This window comes from Acinonyx jubatus, chromosome A2, assembly GCF_027475565.1.
Source record: "Acinonyx jubatus isolate Ajub_Pintada_27869175 chromosome A2, VMU_Ajub_asm_v1.0, whole genome shotgun sequence".
Taxonomy (NCBI): domain Eukaryota; kingdom Metazoa; phylum Chordata; class Mammalia; order Carnivora; family Felidae; genus Acinonyx; species Acinonyx jubatus.
This window is the reverse complement of record NC_069383.1, coordinates 2058649-2080183: the sequence shown is the minus strand read 5'-3', so window position 1 is coordinate 2080183 and position 21535 is coordinate 2058649. Positions and strand designations below refer to the sequence as shown.

At 53.0% G+C, this 21535-nt stretch overlaps 1 long non-coding RNA gene across 1 annotated transcript; it reads right to left on the bottom strand.

The window, feature by feature from the left end:
- Nucleotides 1–2142: 2142 nt before the first annotated feature.
- On the bottom strand, nucleotides 2143–9118 carry LOC113596773 (uncharacterized). Its single transcript, XR_008296524.1, has 3 exons — nucleotides 8469–9118; nucleotides 7083–7212; nucleotides 2143–6827 (listed from the first exon to the last, which is right to left on the bottom strand). It is a non-coding gene; the product is annotated as an uncharacterized LOC113596773 (long non-coding RNA).
- Between the last annotated feature and the right edge of the window lie 12417 nt (nucleotides 9119–21535).

Here is a 21535-nt window from a genome sequence, read left to right as displayed (position 1 = left end):
ATTTTTTCAAAATTGTATTTCAATCGCATATTTGGCTAATTACCAATGACAGACCTACAAACACTTATTAAACATACAAGACTAACTAGTCCTAATGGGGATTCCATCAAGAGGACCATCAGCCACCCCCCCTTCTTCCCAGCTGAAGCCCCCCGACTCCCTGACTTTCAACATTGCCCCCAATATTCCCCATCTCCACAGTCAGCCCCACAACCTGCCCAGGGGCTCAAACTCGAGAGGCCGAGGTCATCCGGACTCCTTTCTTTGCACCCACGCCGCAAGTCACGCTGGCCTCATCCCAGCCTTCAGATGTGCAAATGCCATTTCCACCTGCCTGCACCTGGCTCGCTCTGCCCTGCTCCCCACTCAGATCTAAATTCAAATGTTGTCTCCTCCCTAGGGTCTTCTAAATCAGTCCGAACTCTAGTGACTCGTCTTTTCTCTTTCCAAGCACTGCTCATTGCCTTTAATTGTCCACTGTTGTTCGTCTGCTCGTTGCTGCTTGCCCCCACCTGAACGTGAGTTCCAGGGGAGCTGGGGTGGTCTGTCCACGGCCCAGAGCAGTGCCTGGCACACGGGAGGCACTCAGGGGGCATCTGCTGAACGGTTTTGTGTATAGAAAGCACACGTACGGATTCTGATACTGATAAAAAGATGCGGTACAGTCTAGATATCGAGGACCCGGTGGCCCGCATAAGGATCCCACCTGAGAAGGAATTCTGTGAAAGGCCCTCAGGAGAATGGAAGGGAGAGAGGGGATGGCCACACACCTGCTCTTACGCGCCTCAGCTGCAAGGGACACGTGGCTGACACTCAAGTCCCCACCTGCCCGAACTCAGCCACGTGGCTCCAGCCCAGCCAGGAGGGAAGCCTGGGAATCTGGTCTTCCTGAGAGCCCCAGAAAGGGAATCATGGCAAACACAGAGCTCTTCCTCGACCCCAGGGGGGTCCGGAGAGAACATTCCCCACCCCCCTCCTCCCATGAAGAAGCACAAGAGACTGAGGCCGAGATATTCTCATGAGTAAGAACGTGGATGCATGAGAATACTGTGTCAGATTTCCTACGTACTCTAAAATACTATCAAGTGATGGTTCTGTGTTTAGTGAAATTCGGGGGCACTTTTAACAGCCCCAGAGCACTCGCTGCACCCCAAGAGTGCTCACTGCCTGAGGGACTCTGACTGCAACAGTCCGGTTCCTTCTCACAGTGTTGGGCTTGCATACAGAAGTGTCCTCACTTCAGTTCGGTCCCCACCACGCCCCATCCATGGCAGCCTGGACTCCAAGGACAGGCCATCCTCAGGCTGCACGTCCCCAGACCCGTCCTGGGCTGCCCGCCGGTGCTGGACCATCTCCGTGAGCACGGCCTGAGTCCCGCCCGCCGGGGGAGCGGGGACGTGGTCTCTGCATCCCCGCACATCCCATGCAAAACCGCGTCTACACAGCAGGTGCTTTCGATGCCCAGCCACAAGCTGCCCTGGAGATCGTCACAGACAACCCACAAGCAAGATCTACTCCCACATCTGTGTGTCTGTCTGTCTATCGGAAGACACTCCTTCATGCAGAGTGCTTAGCCTATATACACAGGGCAGGCCAGAAACATGAGGGGGTGAAGGCGCCCCAGGACAGCCCCCACCGATGGGCAGGGGAGTTGCGAATGAACACCCCTGCCTCCGGGGACCGCCCTGAGGTATGTGCACTCAGGGTCCCCCGTGAGATGAAGCCCTGGCAGATGCATGCCGGTGGACACATCCCTACACAATCCCTGGTACACACAGGACCCCGCTTCTTCACGGGGCACCCCACGGGTGCACAGAGCCCGTCACTTAGTAGGTCCCCCTTAAGGTTGGCCTAAGGCTCTGCTGTGATTGTCTTGAATTTTTTCATCACTTTTGAACAAGGGATTCGGCATTTTCGGCTTGCACTGGGCCCTGCAAATTATGGAGCCTGTTTGACTTACTGGCCTCCTCCTTCATGAGGCTTATTACGGCCCCCCTCAAATAAACCACTTGCATTCAAATCCCTGCCTCAGAGGCCACAGTTAGAGAAACTCGAACCAAGTCAGCAGAAGACGCCCCTTCCCTTTCCTTGTACTACCCCCCCCCGCTCCCCGCCCCATCGGCCCCCTCCGTGTTTCCTCCATTCTCGGGATATCACAACACATCACCAAGTGTGAGGCCGGGAACTCAGTTTTGTCCCCTCTTCAGTCAAAGTCCAGCTGCAGCAAAGAGATCTGCACAGCATGTGCTGTGGGAATACAATACAGTGACCTTCTGGACTCTCACTGGTCATTGCAAGAAGCCTTGCGCCTCAGGATCTTTGCACTTACCGCCCTCCGGAATGTTCCTCTCCCCATTAAAACCACGTAACACAGAAAAACACACACACACATGTTCAGTGTGTTTCTACATCAGCCAGGGCTGGGATATTCACATAAGGATTCTTTCCCTTTCCAGTGATTTAGCACCGGCTTCCTCTAAACCCAAAGTCCCCAAATATACATGAAGAGCTTTTCCTTCACTCATTGTAGGAATTAATTTCGGATCACACCTCCGGCATAAATTGTACCTTCAATAAAGATGACCGTGAACTCAAAATTAACTTCCAAAACACTTCCTGTGCATCACTGTGCTACACGGGGAAGCTGTAATTGCCCCCTTGACTCCACTTACCTGTGGAATCTGAGGACAGAATCTTGATCTTGTGGACACTCTATAGTAAGAAAAAATGTTATCAAATATCCAGTATTGGGCCATTTCCTGGGACAGTGCCCAATTACTAATTTGAGCCTGATGAGCCTGCATAAAATCTCCACAGACAGGAAACTGAGAAAGAAAGGTTGAGGTAGCAAGAGATTTTTCTTTTCCTTGAAAAATGTTCCGTATCAACTACAGATCCATTACATTATGGTTAATTTTAACATTTTAATCACGGGATCCATAAATTTTAATGTGTTTGTTGTGCACTTGTTATGGGGTCACCATCAGGCTAAACATCACGAAAGCACAAGGCACATTTAGGATATGGTTTCAGCCCTCAATCTGGCATAAATCTGGTTGGGAAAGCAATTTATTGCTACTTGAACACGGTGGTGAAGTTAAAAACCTACCTAAGCAGACAATGTGTATGGCAGGCGAACAACAGAAGTTCCCTGAAGACGTCAAGCACACCTTTACTTCAAGGACTTGGCATTTATGGCTCCTTCTAGAATGTTCTTTCCCTCAGCCACCTCCAAGGTTTGCTCACTCACTGCATCAGGTCTCTGTTCAAAGGCCCTGGGTCACATGGGGGGGTTCTCCTTGTGCCCTGCTCCCCACACACTTCACAGCACTTGCCAGCCCTAACTAGCACAGACTCCTTTTACGTTACTGGCTTCTGTCTTCCCCTCCCGGGCAGTGCAAGGTCCGTGAGAGCAGGAACTTGGTCTGTCTCCACTCACTACTCTGTCCCTGACATCTACAGGACTGCCTGGATCACAACAGGCATGTGACAAAGATTTCTTAAATTAACGTTTGAGAAATGAGTCATATGACAGCTTCTTTCACAGTATGATGTCACGGGGATTAAGATATTTTCCAGGAAAGGTTACAACTACCATCATACGGAATTATAAGCTTCCTAAGGGGTAAGCCCGGTCTCCCAACATCAGCCTCATCAGCCAACTGTATGAGCAAACTTCCCTACAACTTGCTGATGGCCTACATACCCCAAATAAATGCTGGATTTGTGTACCTACAAACACACATAGATTATCTATGACCAGCAGATACAGATGAGCCCAATTAAATATATTCCAAACTCTGAACATTAATACCAAGGCTGGTGTTAATTTTAGATGTCCACATAATTTGAAGCAATTAAACTCCATATATATCTGAGCCACATCTTCTACAGACCCTTTTCAGCAGGGATGACAAAGATCAGAGAGGAAAGCAACTGTCGGGGCGCCTGGGTGGCTCAGTCGGTTAAGCGTCCGACTTCGGCTCAGGTCACGATCTCGCGGTCCGTGAGTTCGAGCCCCGCGTCGGGCTCTGGGCTGACGGCTCAGAGCCTGGAGCCTGCTTCCAATTCTGTGTCTCCCTCTCTCTCTGACCCTCCCCCGTTCATGCTCTGTCTGTCTCAAAAATAAATAAACGTTAATAAAAAAAAAATTTTTTTAAAAGAAAGTAACTGTGCGGTGTCTCATCTGCTGAGGCTGAGCCGTCACTACAGAGTGGATGCCCTTCTCTACCACAGTCGTCCAACTCGTCCGTTTGCTTGTTGGTTGGTTCAGACCAGGCAGTGTCCTGTATTCTCAGATTGAAATGGAGATTTCTTGCGTGTGCAGGCTTCATCCGATGACATAAAATACGCTTCCAGAAAACTCCCCTAGTGGCCAAGTCATGCATGAACCAGCTGGGTTCAGTGCGTGAGGCCAGAGGAAGGGCCAGCACCCTTAAACACCAACCACTTGCTGGGAGGCTACCCAACACCCAAGCCTCGTCCACCCCTTCTCAGAACTGCACTGAAGTCATCATGGGCACACGCCAGTCAGCAATTACTTATCATACCTTGCGTGGCTTGGAGTTTAGAATGTCTTGTAGCAGAGTCCGTACCCATACGATCTGGGTGCTTCCTAGGGTAGTTAAGTACAAAGCACGTGGTCTTGGGATATGTGTTGGCTGACAGGTATTTCTGCCTCAGAGCCTGGCAGGCCACCCACAGTGACCACACTCTGTGGACTAAGGATGGAAAGCCACCTGAGAGCCAGCCCCAGGATCAGTCAGTGCCTCCCTCTGGCAGAGTTCATGTTCTCTGTGCTCCCTTCGTCCCCGGAGCAAACCTCCCCTCACGCCATGGAGGGATCCTCAAGAAAATACTAACAAGTGGAAACTTCCGTCACTCTGATGAAATATTAAAGAAACTCTGCTACAAGATGAAGACTTCCATGCCCAAAAGGAGAAAGATGCTCGAGAAACCACTCTCTTCACATCGTCACGGGGGTGGAGAAGAGGCAGGACACTTCCCACTTAAAAGGACAGTCACATGCTGGTGACGAAGACAGTACTTCTGAACGTTGGCCTGGTCTGTGTGCATCCCTGCAGCCCGCGACTGTGGCAGGTGGCGCGGACAGCGGGCATCGTACCCTCCTCCTGGAACACGGGCAAACACCAGCGTCCAGTGTCACAGCGTCACTCCCAGAATGGAGCACAGGAGCAACATCAAGAGTGTTGTCCAATTGTCAGGGCCACGTCATCTCTCTGATGGAAACCAAGCTCTGGAGACTGCCAAGCTGACTAATTCCTCCTTATTCTGAGCCTACCTTGTTCCTTTTTTTTTTTTTTTTTTCCCCATGTAATTCTGCAAAGCTTTAAAACAGGAAAGGAAAATTCGGCCATGAAACGCTTTACGTGACATAAAAATCCCCACCCCCAGTCTTTGCCCGTTGTATTGCCCCTCAATACAAAGCAAGTTTTATTAACACAAGGCAAGTGCTCAATTTAAAGGGAACTGTAGGCATTAAAGCAGATTGTTTTATGTCTCTGACATGAATACTCCGGGTGGATGAACTATCAAGCCCTGGGTTTAAGTGTGATTAATGCCGAGTACTTGGAAAGCATCCAAACTTATTAAATCTGATGGAGTAAAACAGCATAACTTTCTCATATTATTTCCAAGAGATACGATTAGACTGAATTGTAGCCGTGGAGGAAACTAGGAGCGAGCCATGGTGCAGGGAAGAGGGAAGTCTGTTTTATTTACAAAGAATGAAACAAGGGGAGTTGGGCGCTTCGGCAAGTACGGGCAGAGAGCTCCGTCACCTTGGCCCAAGGAAAAGAGTGAAGGCTGAGAACAAAGTCAACACAACCTTCCTGTGTATTCGGCGGCTTTTCCACACCCCCTCGAGCATGGCGCCCTAGTAGAAGGAAAAAGAAAGTATCTGGTAAAAGTGCCCGCCCCCCCACCCCAAAAGGCACATATCGATACGTTCGCACACACATGTCATAGAAGCATCGGGGGTACGCGGAACAGCCTGCTTTAAACGGCCCCTTCCGCAGAATGCCGCGTGTTCCCGTGTGCCCTGTGTTTACACAGCGTGTTTGTAGCCCAGACAGGCTCGTCTGAAACTGACTGCTCACAGGCTGACCAGTGCGGGCACTGCGTGGGCCTGGCCCTTCTGAGCCACACTGCTCCCCAAAGGCAAGCAGTCCCAAAAACTCACACGCTCACTAAATTCATTCAGTTCTGCTTTGAACAAGACGAAATTCCAAAGACACAAATAAACAGAAGAAAATGACAGACTGACATAAATGAAGTCCCAATTTCCAGCAGAGAAGAATCTGCTGGGTGTGTCCCCCGCAGGGACAGGTCAGGCCCTCGCCATGGAGGGACACAGGGGACACCGGTCCCCTGGGCCCTGTGCAAACCCTGTCAAGACTCTACACACCGGCCATCTAGACACTCGGGTGCTTGGATTCCAGGCAGCTTGGAGAAACAGACACATACAAAAATGCTAGTCATATCCAAGCCCATCCCAGTCGATGACAAATCTCAAGGCAAATCTGAGACGTGGGAGGAGAGACGAACGCCCCCCCCCCACCCCCTTCTCTTAACTGATAAAATAACAAATAGAGAAAAAAATCCGCCAAACAACAAAGCTTCAATTTATTATACATGCTCATCAATTTAACCCAAAAAAACCCTTAAAAGCCTGAGGGTGATCCAGCCCCTTTAATACCCGGGCCCTAAGCATGCCACAGACCGAGGCCCAAGCCCCAGCCTGCTTTGTCTGCGAAAGATGAAAGCCGGGCGAGCACAGGTGAAGGCTTTTTTTTTTGAATCATCACCTGCAATTAAGCAAAGGAAAACTAAGAGGAGAGTGGTAAGCTGAACTCGCTTTAAAAAGACGTCCCGAAACAGGTGGATGCTTGCTGCAGGCTGCCGTGGTGTCTGCTCACATGCTCCCCAAACGCGCTCCCCAAACGCGCTCCCCGGGGTTCCCTGCGTGCGAACATCAGACCGCCCGGGGCTCGGAGCAGAGAGTGCCACGCTGGACACGCGCACGGAGCACCCGCCCCTTACCCCTAATTCTCGACACATACCTCTTAACCACCGGTCGTTGTCTTGGAAACACCGTCCCCAACAAGACAACTCTGCCTGCGACCCAACCGTGCATCTCAATACACGGTCTCCCGGACTCCAGCTCACAGCACTGCCACGCGTATCCGAAAGCTGCTGAGACAGAAAATGTCAGACGCCCTCGTTACGAGGACAAACCTGTGTAACTGTGTAAGGTGATGCTTGTTAAGCAGACTTTTTGTGGTGATCGCCTAAATATACACATATCAAATCCAAAAACTTGTGCCAAGAATCAACTAAATCAACATGACGTTTTTGTTTCAGGCTCTCCTCCACCAACAGTCCAACTACTGCGATTACGAAGGCCTTTTCAAAAGGTAGAAGAGTGTTTACCCAAAATTTCCTGAACTGACCCGTTCTCCAGTAATGGGATGTTCACCATTAAGCTCTCTTCATTCTGAAAAAGCACGGTGAGTTTGCTCAAAAAACAAAACAAAACAAAACACGTCAGTGCCGTGTTACAGCACTTGGTCGTCACTTTTCAACTTATTTTAGGAAAGCTGCAGCGTTTGAACCTGCCTGTTGCTCGCCTTCGCGGACACGCTGTCTTCCGGAAGCCGTAAACTACAGGCACCTGCCTGGCCTCCGCCCGAACGTCCTGCCCCCTCCCCCCGCGTGCAGATACACTCGGCAAGCGACGCACTGTGTTCAGCCCCGCACCACGCACGCGCAGAGAGGACTGGCTTTAGAGGCGTTCGCTATGAAACAGACACCGACGGGGGATCGTGCGGGCTCCACACCTACGCACGGCCAGTCAGACGTCCCCGTGACTCAAACCATGACTTCAGAAAGGAAGCCCTCTTGCCTTGAAATGCAAAAGCGAGAAGTTGGTAAGGCTGACTTCTCATACGATATGAAGCTCCAAACATCACCATTTTCTTCTCGGGATCATCTGGGAAGAAGACGGGAGGAACGCATTCCCACCTGTGCCACACGGTTTCGGAGCTTCTGAAGTTCCCGGTGCCTTCTGACTGCTTTCGTTTTTGTCAATCGGTAACGAGGATCAAGGAGGGCCTGCTTTCTGCCACTCGGAAGCTAACGGGGCCAATAATGCACTAGGCCAACGGACAGAATAGCTGTTCCCTGGAAAGTACTTCTCCAAGGCAATAGTGTTTTTAACCTCAGTCCGTGAGGACAGCATACGCTCGCGTGCCCCTGGGTAAACCTCAGCCTTATGCTGGTCCCCGCGGCCCTGCTCCCAAAGTCAGCCAAATGTCTACATCCTTTCTCCTTCCTGCATCTGCATGGAATTGTCTGGACACTTTGCACTCCTGCTGTTTCTGGCCCTTGTCTCACGCTCCCCACCTGATGCCCAGCCCTCAGGTTCCTGAGGCCACAGTCCCTCTCACCTTTCTGTGTGTCCCAGGACAGCGACCTTTCCCAGGCCAAATCAATGTGTCAGGGGAAACAACACCAGACCTTCTGGCTGGATCCGCGTCTGGGGTTCAGATCCCGTGGATTTCCAACCTTTCTAAGCTAAGGATCAAACAATCCGAAGAAATGGTGTTTCAGGGACCCTGCCGTTCCATCAAGGAAATGAATACGGAATCCGCGGCATTGCGGATAAAACACGCTTGTTTTCTTAGAACAAGTAAAACCGACACTCCAAATACCACAGCCCTTGTCCTCAGTGTGTCTGCCACCTTGCCCCGAATGCCACTCTGCCTGGCACGTCTTCAGTCACAGCAAACAGCTCCCTGCTGCTCCTGCTCCCTTAACTACAGCGTGAACATATGAAGAAGAACGTTCCGGGAAGAAAAGTACAACTCCGAGGGCTTGCCAGGTAAGACCTTAAGGAGGGCGTCACAGACGTGCCCACGCAGGTAGGAAATCAATGTTTCACCCCCGGCCAAAGGGAGCCTGTAGAATTCGTCAGCTCCAACCGTGAATGAAGCAGAAACCAGGTAAGGACGCTGTCTCCTCCCCTCGGCACGTGGACCACCTGACCTGCCAGCGGTGCACCTGAATGGGCTTTAGCAGACCTCCCGGAGCCGGGAGCAGAGGCCACCGCGGTCAACACAGGCGGAGGGCGGAGCCGGACTCAAGTTATCGGACAAGGTGGGCCAGGCGCCCGGTCCTCAGGGCCTTGCCGACTGGGGGGGGTTCAGGAAACGTGTGGACCTGATAGGCTGCCCACGTGCCTGTCACTTGTCAGGATCTGTCGCAGCATGAAGGTCAGGGCCTGCCTGATTTCTTCGCATTTGGCTCAGTCGGTCACTTGCGAGCAGCTGATTCCTCTTGTCCTCTAGATCCAGGCCATACGGCCACTTTGCCTTATAACGAGGGCCACATCCTTTTTCCACAAATGAACTGTCAGTGCCACCTGGTCTCCTCCCACTGCCTCCTGCCGTTCTGAACAGATACATTGTTGCCGTAGGTACCTTGCAAACACGGCCTCCCGCCCCTGGCTACGTCACAGAGCACTAGTCCTGAACCGCACACCCGCCCCGGACGACGGGGAGCCGGGAGGGTGGGAGGAGGGAGAGGCTCACTAGCCAGTGCTCCCTTTAGCCTCCAGCCTCAGCTGCCCGTCTGCAGGGGAGGGTCCCACCCGCTCCCTGTGTTCCCTGTCGGCACTAATAACTTACGGGGCTGAGAAGGGGGTGACCCCCCCCCCCCGACCCCCGCCGTCGCTCCGTCTTCAGGAATTCTCGACAGGGTCCGGTCAGGTCAGAGGCCCGAGCTGCACCCCCTCTGAGCACAGCCATGGTGGCCCTGAGCCTGGAGCTGAGGAGAACACCAGAAGGGCCGGAAAACGGAGGCCCACACACCCCCGGTCCCTGATACCTTCCCATCTCTGTCACCACCTTGGTCATCCCGACCCAGCTGCCTTCCCACGGGAGACGGATCAGCGGTTCTCGGGCGCTGTAACCAGTTCCCAACAGCTTGCGGGAAGGCCAACTGAGGCGGGGATCCAGGTGTGGAACTGGGGGAACCGGTGGGGGGGCCATCTCCTGAAAGTCGCCGCTACAGGCAGGGCCCCGGCCACGGCACAGGTCCATGAGAACCGCGTTTCTGGCCCTGGTGGCAAGACTGAGCAATCGACAGGTGGATGCGTGAAATACTGGCGACGAATCACGTTTTAGTATACGTGAATGTCAAATGTTTCATAAGCATAATCCCACTGTCTGTTGTCCGAAATCCACGTTTCACTGGGCACCTGGGTGGTCCTAATTCTAGCTGAGCCAACACGCAGCCCCGTCAGGCCTGCCCCCGTCCACCCGTCCAGGGAGCCCCCCCTCCCCGGCTCTGGGACTCTGGAGCCCTGCGGGGGAGGGGCAGGAACACACATCCACGGCTCTGCTGCAGGCAGCGTGGCCCACACCCGTGGGTGCTCCTCAGGGAAGGCAGACTCATGAGGGCCACGTCCCCAGCTCGGTTCTCCTTCCCGCTCCTGCGCCACCAGCCCTGCGAGTCCCAGCTCTGCGCGGGGCCCTGCAGGTGCTCGGGGCTCGCGTTCCAGAGACAGGAGGCAGGCCTGGCCCGGGCCCAGGGGCTCCGTTTATGCAGCCGGGCCCCCTGGTCCAAAGCGTAGGCGTCCTCAATCGTTCTGAGCCACTCAACGGTTCCATGTTCCCCTACATTCTGCTCCAGGAAGGGTCAGCGGGGCTCAGGTGGGGCTTGTGAGCAGTGGGCCTGCCCGGGGTCAGCTGGCCTCCCGGCACTGGGGAGCTGGGCAGGGTCTCCTGTGGCCAGCGTGCCAGGGGCCGGGCTTTTCGGAGCGGCCGGGCCGGATGTTTACACAGCCAGATTTACAAACTCATCACAGGACCAACCTGTCCTGTGTCCATCTGTCCATCCCTTTTATAGTCTCAGATTCACTCACTCGGTCTGAACTCCCTTTGCGTTCATGAGGCTGCGGAAAAATACACGTTTCCACATGGCCAGGCAGGAGGAATGTTCTCTCTCCTGCTCACGTGCTCTGCCGGCAGGCCTGCGGCCCCCGCACGGCAATCCTGGTGGGTAAGCGGCCAGCAGACGCCCCGTTCGGCACTGGTGCAGACCCGGGCGCCTTGCAGAGACTTGTGCCCGCGGTTACACATTAACGCGCCCTCGGCACGCCACCGCAGCCTCGCCAAATCCGTACACGTCGTCCAAAGAAAGCCAGCGCCTTCGGGTCCCGCCAGACCCCGGGGCTCCCCTCACCTGGCCCCTGCTCCCTGCGCCCGCTCTCGCGGCCGCCTCGGCGGTGACCCGGGAACCTGGCACACACTCTCTCCTCTAAGTGCTTCTCCAGATTCTTGGGCACGAACCCACTACTTACTTATTTTCTAACATTCAGTGTGCAGACCACTTGCCAGCTTGGTGTTGGCCACTTATCCCCAGAGCCACGTGGTGATGGACTAGCACAGCCACCTCGTCATCCACCTCCCAGCCCCCCCGTTACTCTGCCATCAACCTTCGGCTTTACCCACTCAACAGACGTCCACGGAGTAACGCCACATGTCCCCTCCATGGGGAATAAGACGAGCAAAAGTCACGCTGACCTGGAGAGGGTCGCAGTCCAGTGGAGGAAGTCACGGAGCAGAAGCGCTCGCCGCCTGGACCGGTGGTGAGTGCCACGGGGCGGCCACGGGGCATACAGCCAGGCACCGGCGCAGACCTGCACAGCCCAAGGCTGCTTCTGGGTTCGAGGTCAGAGGCAGCTCCTCTGGAGAGGTGACATTTGATCCAGAAGCTGAAAGACAGAGTTGAATGTGCAGACGGGAGGAGGGAGGGCTTGGCAGGTGGGGGAAGCCACTGGCCCAGACAAGGCGGGCCACCGTGGGCCATCAGTCAGCAGCGTGCAAAAGTGGCTGCGAAGAGCCGTGGGGGTGAGACGGCTGGGAGCCCGGACGCCAGGTTCCCTCGCACTCAACTTGCATTTCCTGAGCACGGATCACACGCCACCCCCAGCACTGTCCACGTCCTGGGCACCCAGCCCCACGAAACCCCTGCACCCCAGAACTCACATTCTAACGGGGTCGGAGACGGTGACGAAATCAGCAAAATATGCCAGACTCGGGTGCCATAAGGGCTACGGAGAAACATAAGGAGGGAGGAGGCAAAAACAATGTCCAGGCAATGGAAACTCGGACTCTTTCAAACAGAAAGTTTGCTTTAGAATATTCTAGACTTACAGAGATGATGCAAAGACGGCACAGAGCCCTCAGGTTCCCTGTGGCACACCAAGGCTGCCACATCACCAGCAGAACTCCAGACCCAGTCCCGATGTCACCGGACGCTCCACTGGCGTCCCCCTCCTGCTCCCGGACCTCACCCGGCACACCCACTGCCTCGTCACGTCCCCTGAGCGAGCCCCCTCTGGTCTGCACCAGTTCCCCAGCTGCCCTGGGTTTTCACGGCTTTGACCGGTGTGAGCAGTGCCAAGTGCCCCTCGGTGGGAGTCGTCTGATGTTGTTCCCAGGCTGGGGTTCTGCATATCGGAAAAGACTGCCCCCGAGGTGACGTACCCTTCGTATCATATCGTAACAGGGGACAGGATGCTCAGGAGGGGCCTCACTGAGGTGAGAAGACAGACTCTAAGTGAAAACCTGAAGGAGATGATGGAGTGAGACATGCTAGTAACCGGAAGGAAAGAGCTCTAAGCCTGGGAAACAGCAGGTGCAAATGTCCTGAGGCAGGAATGGGCCAGACATGCCGGGAACAGAAGGGCGGCCACGGTGACTGGACACGATGCACAAGGCGAGAAGACTAAATGAGTTTGGACACACAGCAGTCAGATCACGGGCAGTCTTGTAACAAATGAGGATTGTTTTGTGTGTGTGTGTGAAGTCTTTTGTGCAAATGAGTGACACAATCCAAACAGTTCTCAGTGTGCCCTAGAGACTGGCACAACTGCCTGCCTCACCCATCCTGCACCTGCACAAATGCCCTCCCTGTCTGGGGGCGGGGCTGTGAGGGCAGCAGGTCCTGTGACCCCACCCTCCCTCCCACAGCTACTGAAGGGACAGACGTAAAGACTCTTTCCAAGCTAAGTGGAGCCGAGTCGGTCAGAGTATTCCTCTTAGAAATTCGGGCCACGAGACACAGAGGGAATCACGCAGTGAGTGAGGGGCACCGGAGCCGGGTGGCTTCAGTAGGCCGAGCTGGCCACATTAGACTCACGCCCAAGCCGAGGAAGGAAGGCTGCCCGCCAGAGAGATGTCGTTTCCACCCTGATTATTTGACTCGCGCTCCCAGCCGACGAGAGCCCCAGCTGCAGGTGTCCTCTCGGTGACTTCTCCGGGTCCTTAAAATAAATGCCTTTCCCCACTTTCATTTAATAGCTCGAATGGGTTTCTGGGCTTTGCAACTGAAAGAACGCAGAGTGTCACCAGAAGATCGTGCTGGTGCCCGTGCCTGGGGCGGAGCAGAGGGAAGGGACCCAGGACGCAGGGAGAACAGTAGTAACACCCACACAGCTGACGCGGCAACCGGCCGGCCTTCTGGCCTGTGAGGTGGTGCTGCCCCGTGGGATGGAAACGTGGGGAACAAGCTAGTGCCCTCAGGGCACCAGGGGCACGAGTCGCCATCATCTGCACAAGTATTACAGCTTGCAACAAGGAGTCACGCTCTGGAAGCCGCTCCCAAGGGCAGAATTCCAGCACGTGCCACGGAGGACACTTGGGGCAGGTGAGCCTTTCAAGTGCCGTCACTCCAATCCTCCCGCCAGCAGATGGTGACACACACAGGCAAGCGTGGCTGTGGCCGCGCCACGGTATGATCAGGACGCCCTCCACCCAGGCAGGAAGTTAGCCTAAGAAGAAGGCACGCTGAACATCGCCAAAGGGTTCGGCTAAATCTCAAGCTTTGATCACAAAAGTCTCTCACTATCAAACGATCTTGCCAATTTATTACAAGGCAGTATTTCCTCCGCACGTATATCAAAGTATCAAAGAAACTACTGGGACGAGAATCTAGAGAAGCGTTAAAACAAATATTCCCCAGCCAGACCAGTAGCATCCTTATCAAGGATGTACCCGTGCAGGTTATCAGATGCCCTCACATCCAGTCCCCTCGGGGGCAGCGAAGCCGAGACGTGACTCCCCCGGTCACAGCTGCTGACCCCTGCTCACCCTCCACCACCTGCGCCAGCTCACACGTGCCCCTGCCCGAACACCAGGCTTGTGTCATCACCGTCCCGAGCCTCGTGACGTCTCCCTTCTCCACGTAGAGAGGGTGGCTTACTGTCGGCCAGTCCCGGGCCACACACGTCCTTCCTTTCTCCCCCCCGTCCACACAGTCACATCCACGGGTTCAGAAAGCGCACAACACACTCTCCCCTCTTCCTTCTCAGCAAAGAGAAGCGAGCTGTCACAGAAGCGGGAAGGTTCACGGGGGCCGCGTGGCAGCAGCGTCCCCAGCCGAACATGCGAGGTGAGCCCTGGGCAGCGCTGGAAGATGTCCCTTTGCGGTCATGGCTGAGACCTGGGCAACAGCCGCTGCGTCCCCGGCTAGCGTCCGGGGGACAGGACAGGGCCGTGTCCCTCGCTAATGCTCTCCTGGGTCCACCCTGCAGTTCTAACAGCTCATCCTGGAGTCTGGGGAGTTTCGACAACTCGTCTTGTGGGCGCCCCACTCCGCTGTCCTCGCCGGCCCGTGCCCTCGGACACCAGGACACCAGGACACCAGGACACCAGGAAAGAGGCCAGCGCAGGCCGCGGCCTGAGGACCGTGAGCTCCGAGGAAACCCGCCCCCAGCAGCAAGAAGGCGCGCGTGTGGCCTTCCTGCTGGGGGCGTCCCCAGCCCCTCCTCCCCAGAGCAGGGGTCAGGGGCAGCGTGCTTGGCTCAGGGTCGGGGACACAGCGGCGAGAAAAGCCAGGGGGTGCTGTGGCAGTAAACAGCCACAGGGCTGCTGAGACCTCCTCACAAGTCACCAAGTCATGGGGGACCACAAAGTGACACCTGCTGGGGGAGGGCCCGGGGAAAGCTACAAAAGTTACAGGCAGGAGACATTTGGGAGATGACCACCCCCTTGACTGCTCGCCTCAAGCCACACACAGCCCAGGTAGCCGAGGGTGGAGTCCCTACACCCTGGAATGTCAGGGCGTGACCTCTACTGCCCAGCCACCCAGGCACGGGAAGACCGTGGGGAGCAGGCCGGTGACCTCTGGGCGGAGGGAGATGCGCATAGCTGTGCCCGGCAGCGGGGACACGGCCCTCGGCCCAGGCGGGTTATCTGCCGACACCCTCACAGGAACAAACCGGAACCCCAGCCGCTTCCAGGCAGCTCCTAAAATGGCCAGTTTCCAAATTCGACTTAAAAGATATGCAAAAAGAAAAAAAAAGTATAATCCATACTCGGGGCTGGGGGGTGCAATCGGGAGAAAGTGACTCCAAGTGGACCAAAAGTTGAATCTAGCAAAGGTTCTCTTTAAAAAGTTAGCTATTGTAAATGTGTTCAAAGCTTCAAAGGAAAATCGGTTCAAAGAACTGAAGGGAATGTGTTAGGCACGAGTGAGCAGAGAAGCAACGGGGGGAACGTGGAAACGACAAGCCAGAACCAGACCTAGTGAGGCTGAAATTTCACTAGACGGACTCAACAGCAGGCAGGGGCGGGGAGACACGATATGCAGTGAACGCGAAGGCAGAGGGAGAGAACGGAGGGGAAGACGACGACTGAAGGAAGAAACACAGGGCCACAGAGCCTCCGGCACCCGTGCGGCCCGGGTCCCGGAAGTACAGAGGCCAAGGGAGGACAATTCGCTGGAAATGCTGTACAAGACATCCCAGGTTCGGTTGAAAGAAAATTACCATGGAGACCCAAGAAGGTCACCAAATCCAAGCAGGACAGACAGTAGGAAAACCACGCCTGGACACAGCAGAGTGAGACCGCTGAAGGGCAAAGATGAGAATAATCTGGCGAAAGCAAGCAGAGAACAATGACCCATCACCTGGAGAAGAACAAAGACACAACTGAAAGCTGATGTCCCCCCATAAGTGATAAAGGCCAGAGGACATGGGAAGGACTTAGTGTCCAAACAGGAAAAACCCTCAACCAAGAATTCTGTTTCCAGCAAATGATATTTCAAACATGGTAATGAGATAAAGGTGCTTCTCGGTGCACCAACACCAATAGAACTTACCATGACTGGAACCGCCTGGAAGGGAGCCCTGTGGGAGGACAGAAAATGGCACAGACTAACTCAGATCCACGGGACAGCCTAGAGGACACCAAAAGTGGTAAATATGTATATAAAAGTGTGCTTTTCTCTTTTATCTATTAACTTCTTCAAAAGAGTGGGTTTTTTTTCATTTTTAAAATGTTTTATTTATTTTTGAGAGAGGGAGACAAAGTGAGAGCAGGGGAGGGGCACAGAGAGAGGGAGACACAAAATCCAAAGCAGGCTCCAGGTTCTGAGCTGTCAGCACAGAGCCCAATGCAGGGCTTGAACTCACAAACCGTGAGACTGTGACCTGAGCTAAAGTTGGATGCTTAACCAACTGAGCCCCCAGGAGCCCCTCAAAAGAATGTTCAAAGCAAACGTTATATGTGTTGATAGACCTTCACTACAGGTGTGTGGGGGTGTATGTGTGTGTGTGTGTGTGTGTGTGTGTGTGTGTGCGCGCGCACACACATGCAGCTGACTCTCCACACCATGCCAGAGCACAGTGCCTATATTTTACCGGAAGGAAGTCATTGTTCATTTGAAGTATGCTGTAATAAGTTTACAATGCCTATGTAACCTCTGGAGTGATCACAAAATAATTTTAAAAGAAAAGCAGGCAAAGAAATGTAGGTAAGAAATCAACAGAGATAGTAAAGTGCTCTATGTAAACACTTAAGGCAAAAGAAGGAAGAACACGAGAGCTGAATGGCAGACATGAATCCACCCTTATCATATTAAACACAAATTTAATAATTGCTGTAACAAAAAGACAGGACTGTCAGACTGGATCTGAAAGCAAAATCCAACTATATGCTGTCTACATGAGACACACTTTAAATCTGAAAATACAAAGACAGTGAAAGTGAAACATGTACAAATTTTACACCTGAGAGAGCTGGAGTGGCTTATTCATATCAAACTAACAGTTTTTAATCTAAGGAATATTTCTCCAGACAAAGAGGTATGTTTCATAATGATGAAATGCTCAGTATGGCGGAAATGTATAACTCACACATTTAACAATGGAGCCCCAAATAGTGGAGCCCCAAAATACTTGGAGCAAAACCTGACAGACCTGAAAAAGAGACAGAGATTATAGCTGGAGACTTTGCCCATCTTCTCTCCAAAATCCATAGGTCCAGCAGGCAGACAACCAGGAGGGACTCAGAAGCCTTAAACCACACCGTCAAACAACTGACTTCCATAAAACTCTCCTCCCAACAACAGCAAACAAAATAAGCAATCTTTTCAAACACATGTGGGACATTTACCAGGACTGACCACAGAGCAAGTCTCAATAAATTTAAAAAGACTGACGTTATAAGGAACACATTCTCTGACCACAGTGGAATTAGACTTCAAGTTAATAACAGAATTATTAAATGGTACATCCCAAAATGTGTGGAAAGTATACTAGATACTTACAAATAACCAATGAGTCAAAGGAGAAATCATACACTTGACCAGAATGAAAAGGAAAACACGGCTTGTCAAATCTGTGAGATGCAGCTAAAGCAGTGCTGAGAGGCAAATTCATCACTAGAAACTTATACTAGATAAGGAGAAAGTCTACAATCCATGACATAAAATTCCAATGGAAACAGTCAAGCAACAGATAAAAATCCATGGAACCAAGAAATGGCTCTTTGAGAAAATCAATAAAATGTAGAAGCCTTTAGCTAACCTGATGAAGTAAGACACATGTATTGCTACTCAGTGTAGACAACGGACACAAGTGTGGCAAACTCTTCCGTGCTCCTGGAAGAAGCCGGACATGAAAGCCTACGTGCCGCGTGATTCCGCTCACACGAAATTGCAGGAAAGGTGAAACCATATAGCTCGGTGGCTGCTGGAGGCTGGGGTCAGCCTCGTGCTGGAGGCACGAAGGGATTTTAAGGTGATAAAAGTATCCTAAAATTTGATTCTGGTGGTATTCCCATGACTTTACACTTCTCACTGTTTACACAGTGAACAGTATGCTTTAAGTAGGTGAGTTGTAGTTTACATAGATCACATGCCAGTAAATAAAACTGTAGTGTGTGTGTGTGTGTGTGTGTGTGTGCGCGCGCGCACGCGTGTGTCAGAGAGAGAGAGGGAGGGAGGGAGGAAGGCCCGCCACCTGGCACCACCGGATCTCTGCGGCCTGCACTCGTTATTATCTAGAACTGCCTACTCCTTGGTAATCGTACACACCTTCTCGCTTTCAACCCCAAATTATTTCCCCCCTCTGACCCACTTCCTTAAAACCCTATCCCGCCATCTCTAGACGTCCAAATCCCAGTAACGTGAAGAAACCCAACCCACTCTTCCCCTTGCCTGGTCCCTCCTGATCCTGGTCACCCTCCTTCCCACAGAGACGCTGTGGCCCCCACTGGCTGGAAGCGATGCTCCCCTGCTTGTGGTTCTAGTGCCTCTGCGGGCCACCTGCCCCAGTTACTGGTGTCGTCTCTCGGGTTCCCCATACACGGGGGCTGCTGTGCTAATTACTGCCACCTTCCAAGCAACGCTTATCACAAGTTGGCACTTGATAATCGTTACCCGCACTCCCTCCCCAAGCTCCTGAAGCCACTGTGACTGATGTCCTAACTGCCGAAAGTCTCCTCACCACATCCTCCGGCCACTGGAACCCCGACAGCCGCTTCCATCCCTGAGTCACCTCTGGCCATCGTTGTGTCTCTGCTGGCCCTCTACCCCCTGGCCCCCCGCCCAGCCTGCTCCCTGCCTCCCCAGCCACTCACCGCTCACAGCTTCACAAACACCTCCCTACGATGGCTTTCAAATCTGTCCTTGAACCCATACACCACCAAGCCATAGATCTCCACCCACTTCCTAACTGGTTCTCCCAGCTCACCTGGAATGCCTGGGGCCCTGCGTGTCCCCCTCCCCCAGGCCAGCCCCACCATCCCGTCAGTCACTGAATTTCAAAAACACGTCTTACGGTGTATTCTCTGACCCCAATTGTGGCTGCAAAGATAAAGGAAGTCAGTCTTACTCATTTTTTCATATCACAACACAGTTAAGACAGTACTTTACGCACCATAAGCAACCGACAATATCTTTGCATCAAAATGCCTCACGTTCGCCTGGAAACCAGTGACTCTGTGACGCGCCCCTTCAAACAGTGTCTTCTGTTGTCACTTCCTGTACTCCCGTCCCTGCCGCCATCCCTCTGGTGTGCCTCACACTTGAATCACAGCCACAGGCTATTGTACACGTGCTGGTTTCCTTGTCCACAAGCCTGCCTCTCATTTAGACCATTAAGTCACATCAACCTCCTGAGCATGAAAAGCCCCTCCCCTGGCAAGGACGTGGCCCACTGGTCCAGTGGGGACCAGGGCTCTTCCAGGATCTCCGGAGCCCCCCTCTTGCTCTTTTCCTTTCCAACAACATCCATCCACCTGCTCCCTTAGTCTCCAAGTCATTCGCATCCCTCGAGGCCGGGATCAATCCCCCCTCATTGGGAAGCTGTGCCATCCTCTCCAAGTCCAGAGCGCTCCTCGTCTCTCCTGCTCTCGCACATTTTAGTGTTTCAGGTGGGAGGATTTTCCACTTCTAACAAGATTATACGCTCCTTGATGTGGAGGGCACCACTTTATTTGCAGCCCTTATAACTCCCAGCGGGGTCAAAAGACCTACTGCATCCAATTAAAAGATTACTGAGGTCTCCGAAGGCAAGAACATAGATGGATACAGCTGAGAATACAGAGCCTATCTCCCAAATGTCTCCACTCTGCCTCTTTCGTGTAAATTTCCTTTAGGTTGGGACCCCAGATGTTTTCCCAGAATTAACATTTTTGTTTCCATTACATGGGTTTTCCCAAGAAAGTTCCCATGGAATTATTTTTGTTTATGAAATAATTTAGAGGGGAAAAAAAACTTGCATAAATGCTTGAGACAGTAAGGTTCAAGGAACTGAAATGTTTGATTCCTTCAAACTACCTACGCTATAAAGAGACTTTTCATTGTTAAAGCCTGTGCTCCCCACACAGGCCACCAAGAACAATGTGAAGAATGGGCATGAGCAGTGGGGGTCCGTTTAGGGTCTCATGAGTCCCCACAAGAGGAGACCCCGTTTAGGGTTTTGAGGAGCCCACACAGCAGCAGGATCAGCGGCTGCACGACACAAGAAGGCGATCAACAGAAACTCAGTAATGCCAGAAGAATCACCAAGAACGTTCTCTTACATCCGAGAGACGTGTCCACCAGATCACTCGTGGAGTTGACTCCTCAGGGTCTGGTGAATGGAGGTCTAGTGGCTACTAGGGTCACAATCCTGGGAGTGGGAACCCGTCATCCGGTTCGCACCCCAGCCCCTGCACCTCCTAGCTGTGTAACCTCAGGGACCTCCTCGCTCTGTCTGCGCCTGTTTCCTTCTAAGTGGGGATAATAACAGTGCTCCTGTGTTCTAATACGCACATAGCCATGCTCAAGAAATGCCACCCACTACATTTCCACATGCTGCTGTCACTGCACCTGCACATTGCTGAGAATCCTGGCCCTTGCTACCCTCATGAAGTGCTCTGTCACCACCCTGGCATCGGGCAGGCAGCTCTCTGAACTGGAGAGGTCCCACCTTTTTCTATTGAAATTCTGGTACCCAGACCAGGAAAAGCTCAGTGAGCACAACCCCACAGAAAACACTGGCTTAACAAGTCTTGTTTCGGGGCATCTGGGTGACTCAGTCGGGTAAGTGTCCGACTTCGGCTCAGGTCACGATCTCGTGGGTTGTGGGTTCAAGCCCCACATCGGGCTCTATGCCGACAGCTCGGAGCCCGGAGCCTGCTTCGGATTCTGTGTCTCCCTCTCTCTCTGTCCTTCCCCCACTCACGCTCTGTCTCTCTCTGTCTCTCGAAAATAAATAAACCTTAAAACGATAAAACAAAATTAAAAACAAAACAAAAAAAACAAGTCTTGTTTCTTAGCCTCGATTTGTGGTGCACAACAGCCACTTGGCATCCGCACAGCCAAACTGAATCCTTATTTTTGTCTGATCGATTTCTTTTATCATTCACACACTTTGCTGATAATTCCGTTTGCTATCACCTGAGGGCAGACTCGAAATCATCATCAACATTGCCACACAGTCCAAACTACACAATCTGTCCTTACAAACGCTCCTACTTCCTGACCCGCTTGTCCTTGCGAATCTACACCCAACCCGTAGGGCTTGGCGACCAGGATGCAGAACCGTCTTTTCGATCCTCAGCAGGTGTGAGTCTGAACGGGTGGAAGGTGGTCATTTAGGTGGAAGGGGAGCTCGGGAGCCGAGCCTGCTCTCGCACAGGGAAGACGTCAGCGCTCTGAAAGCCTCACCTCCTTTGAA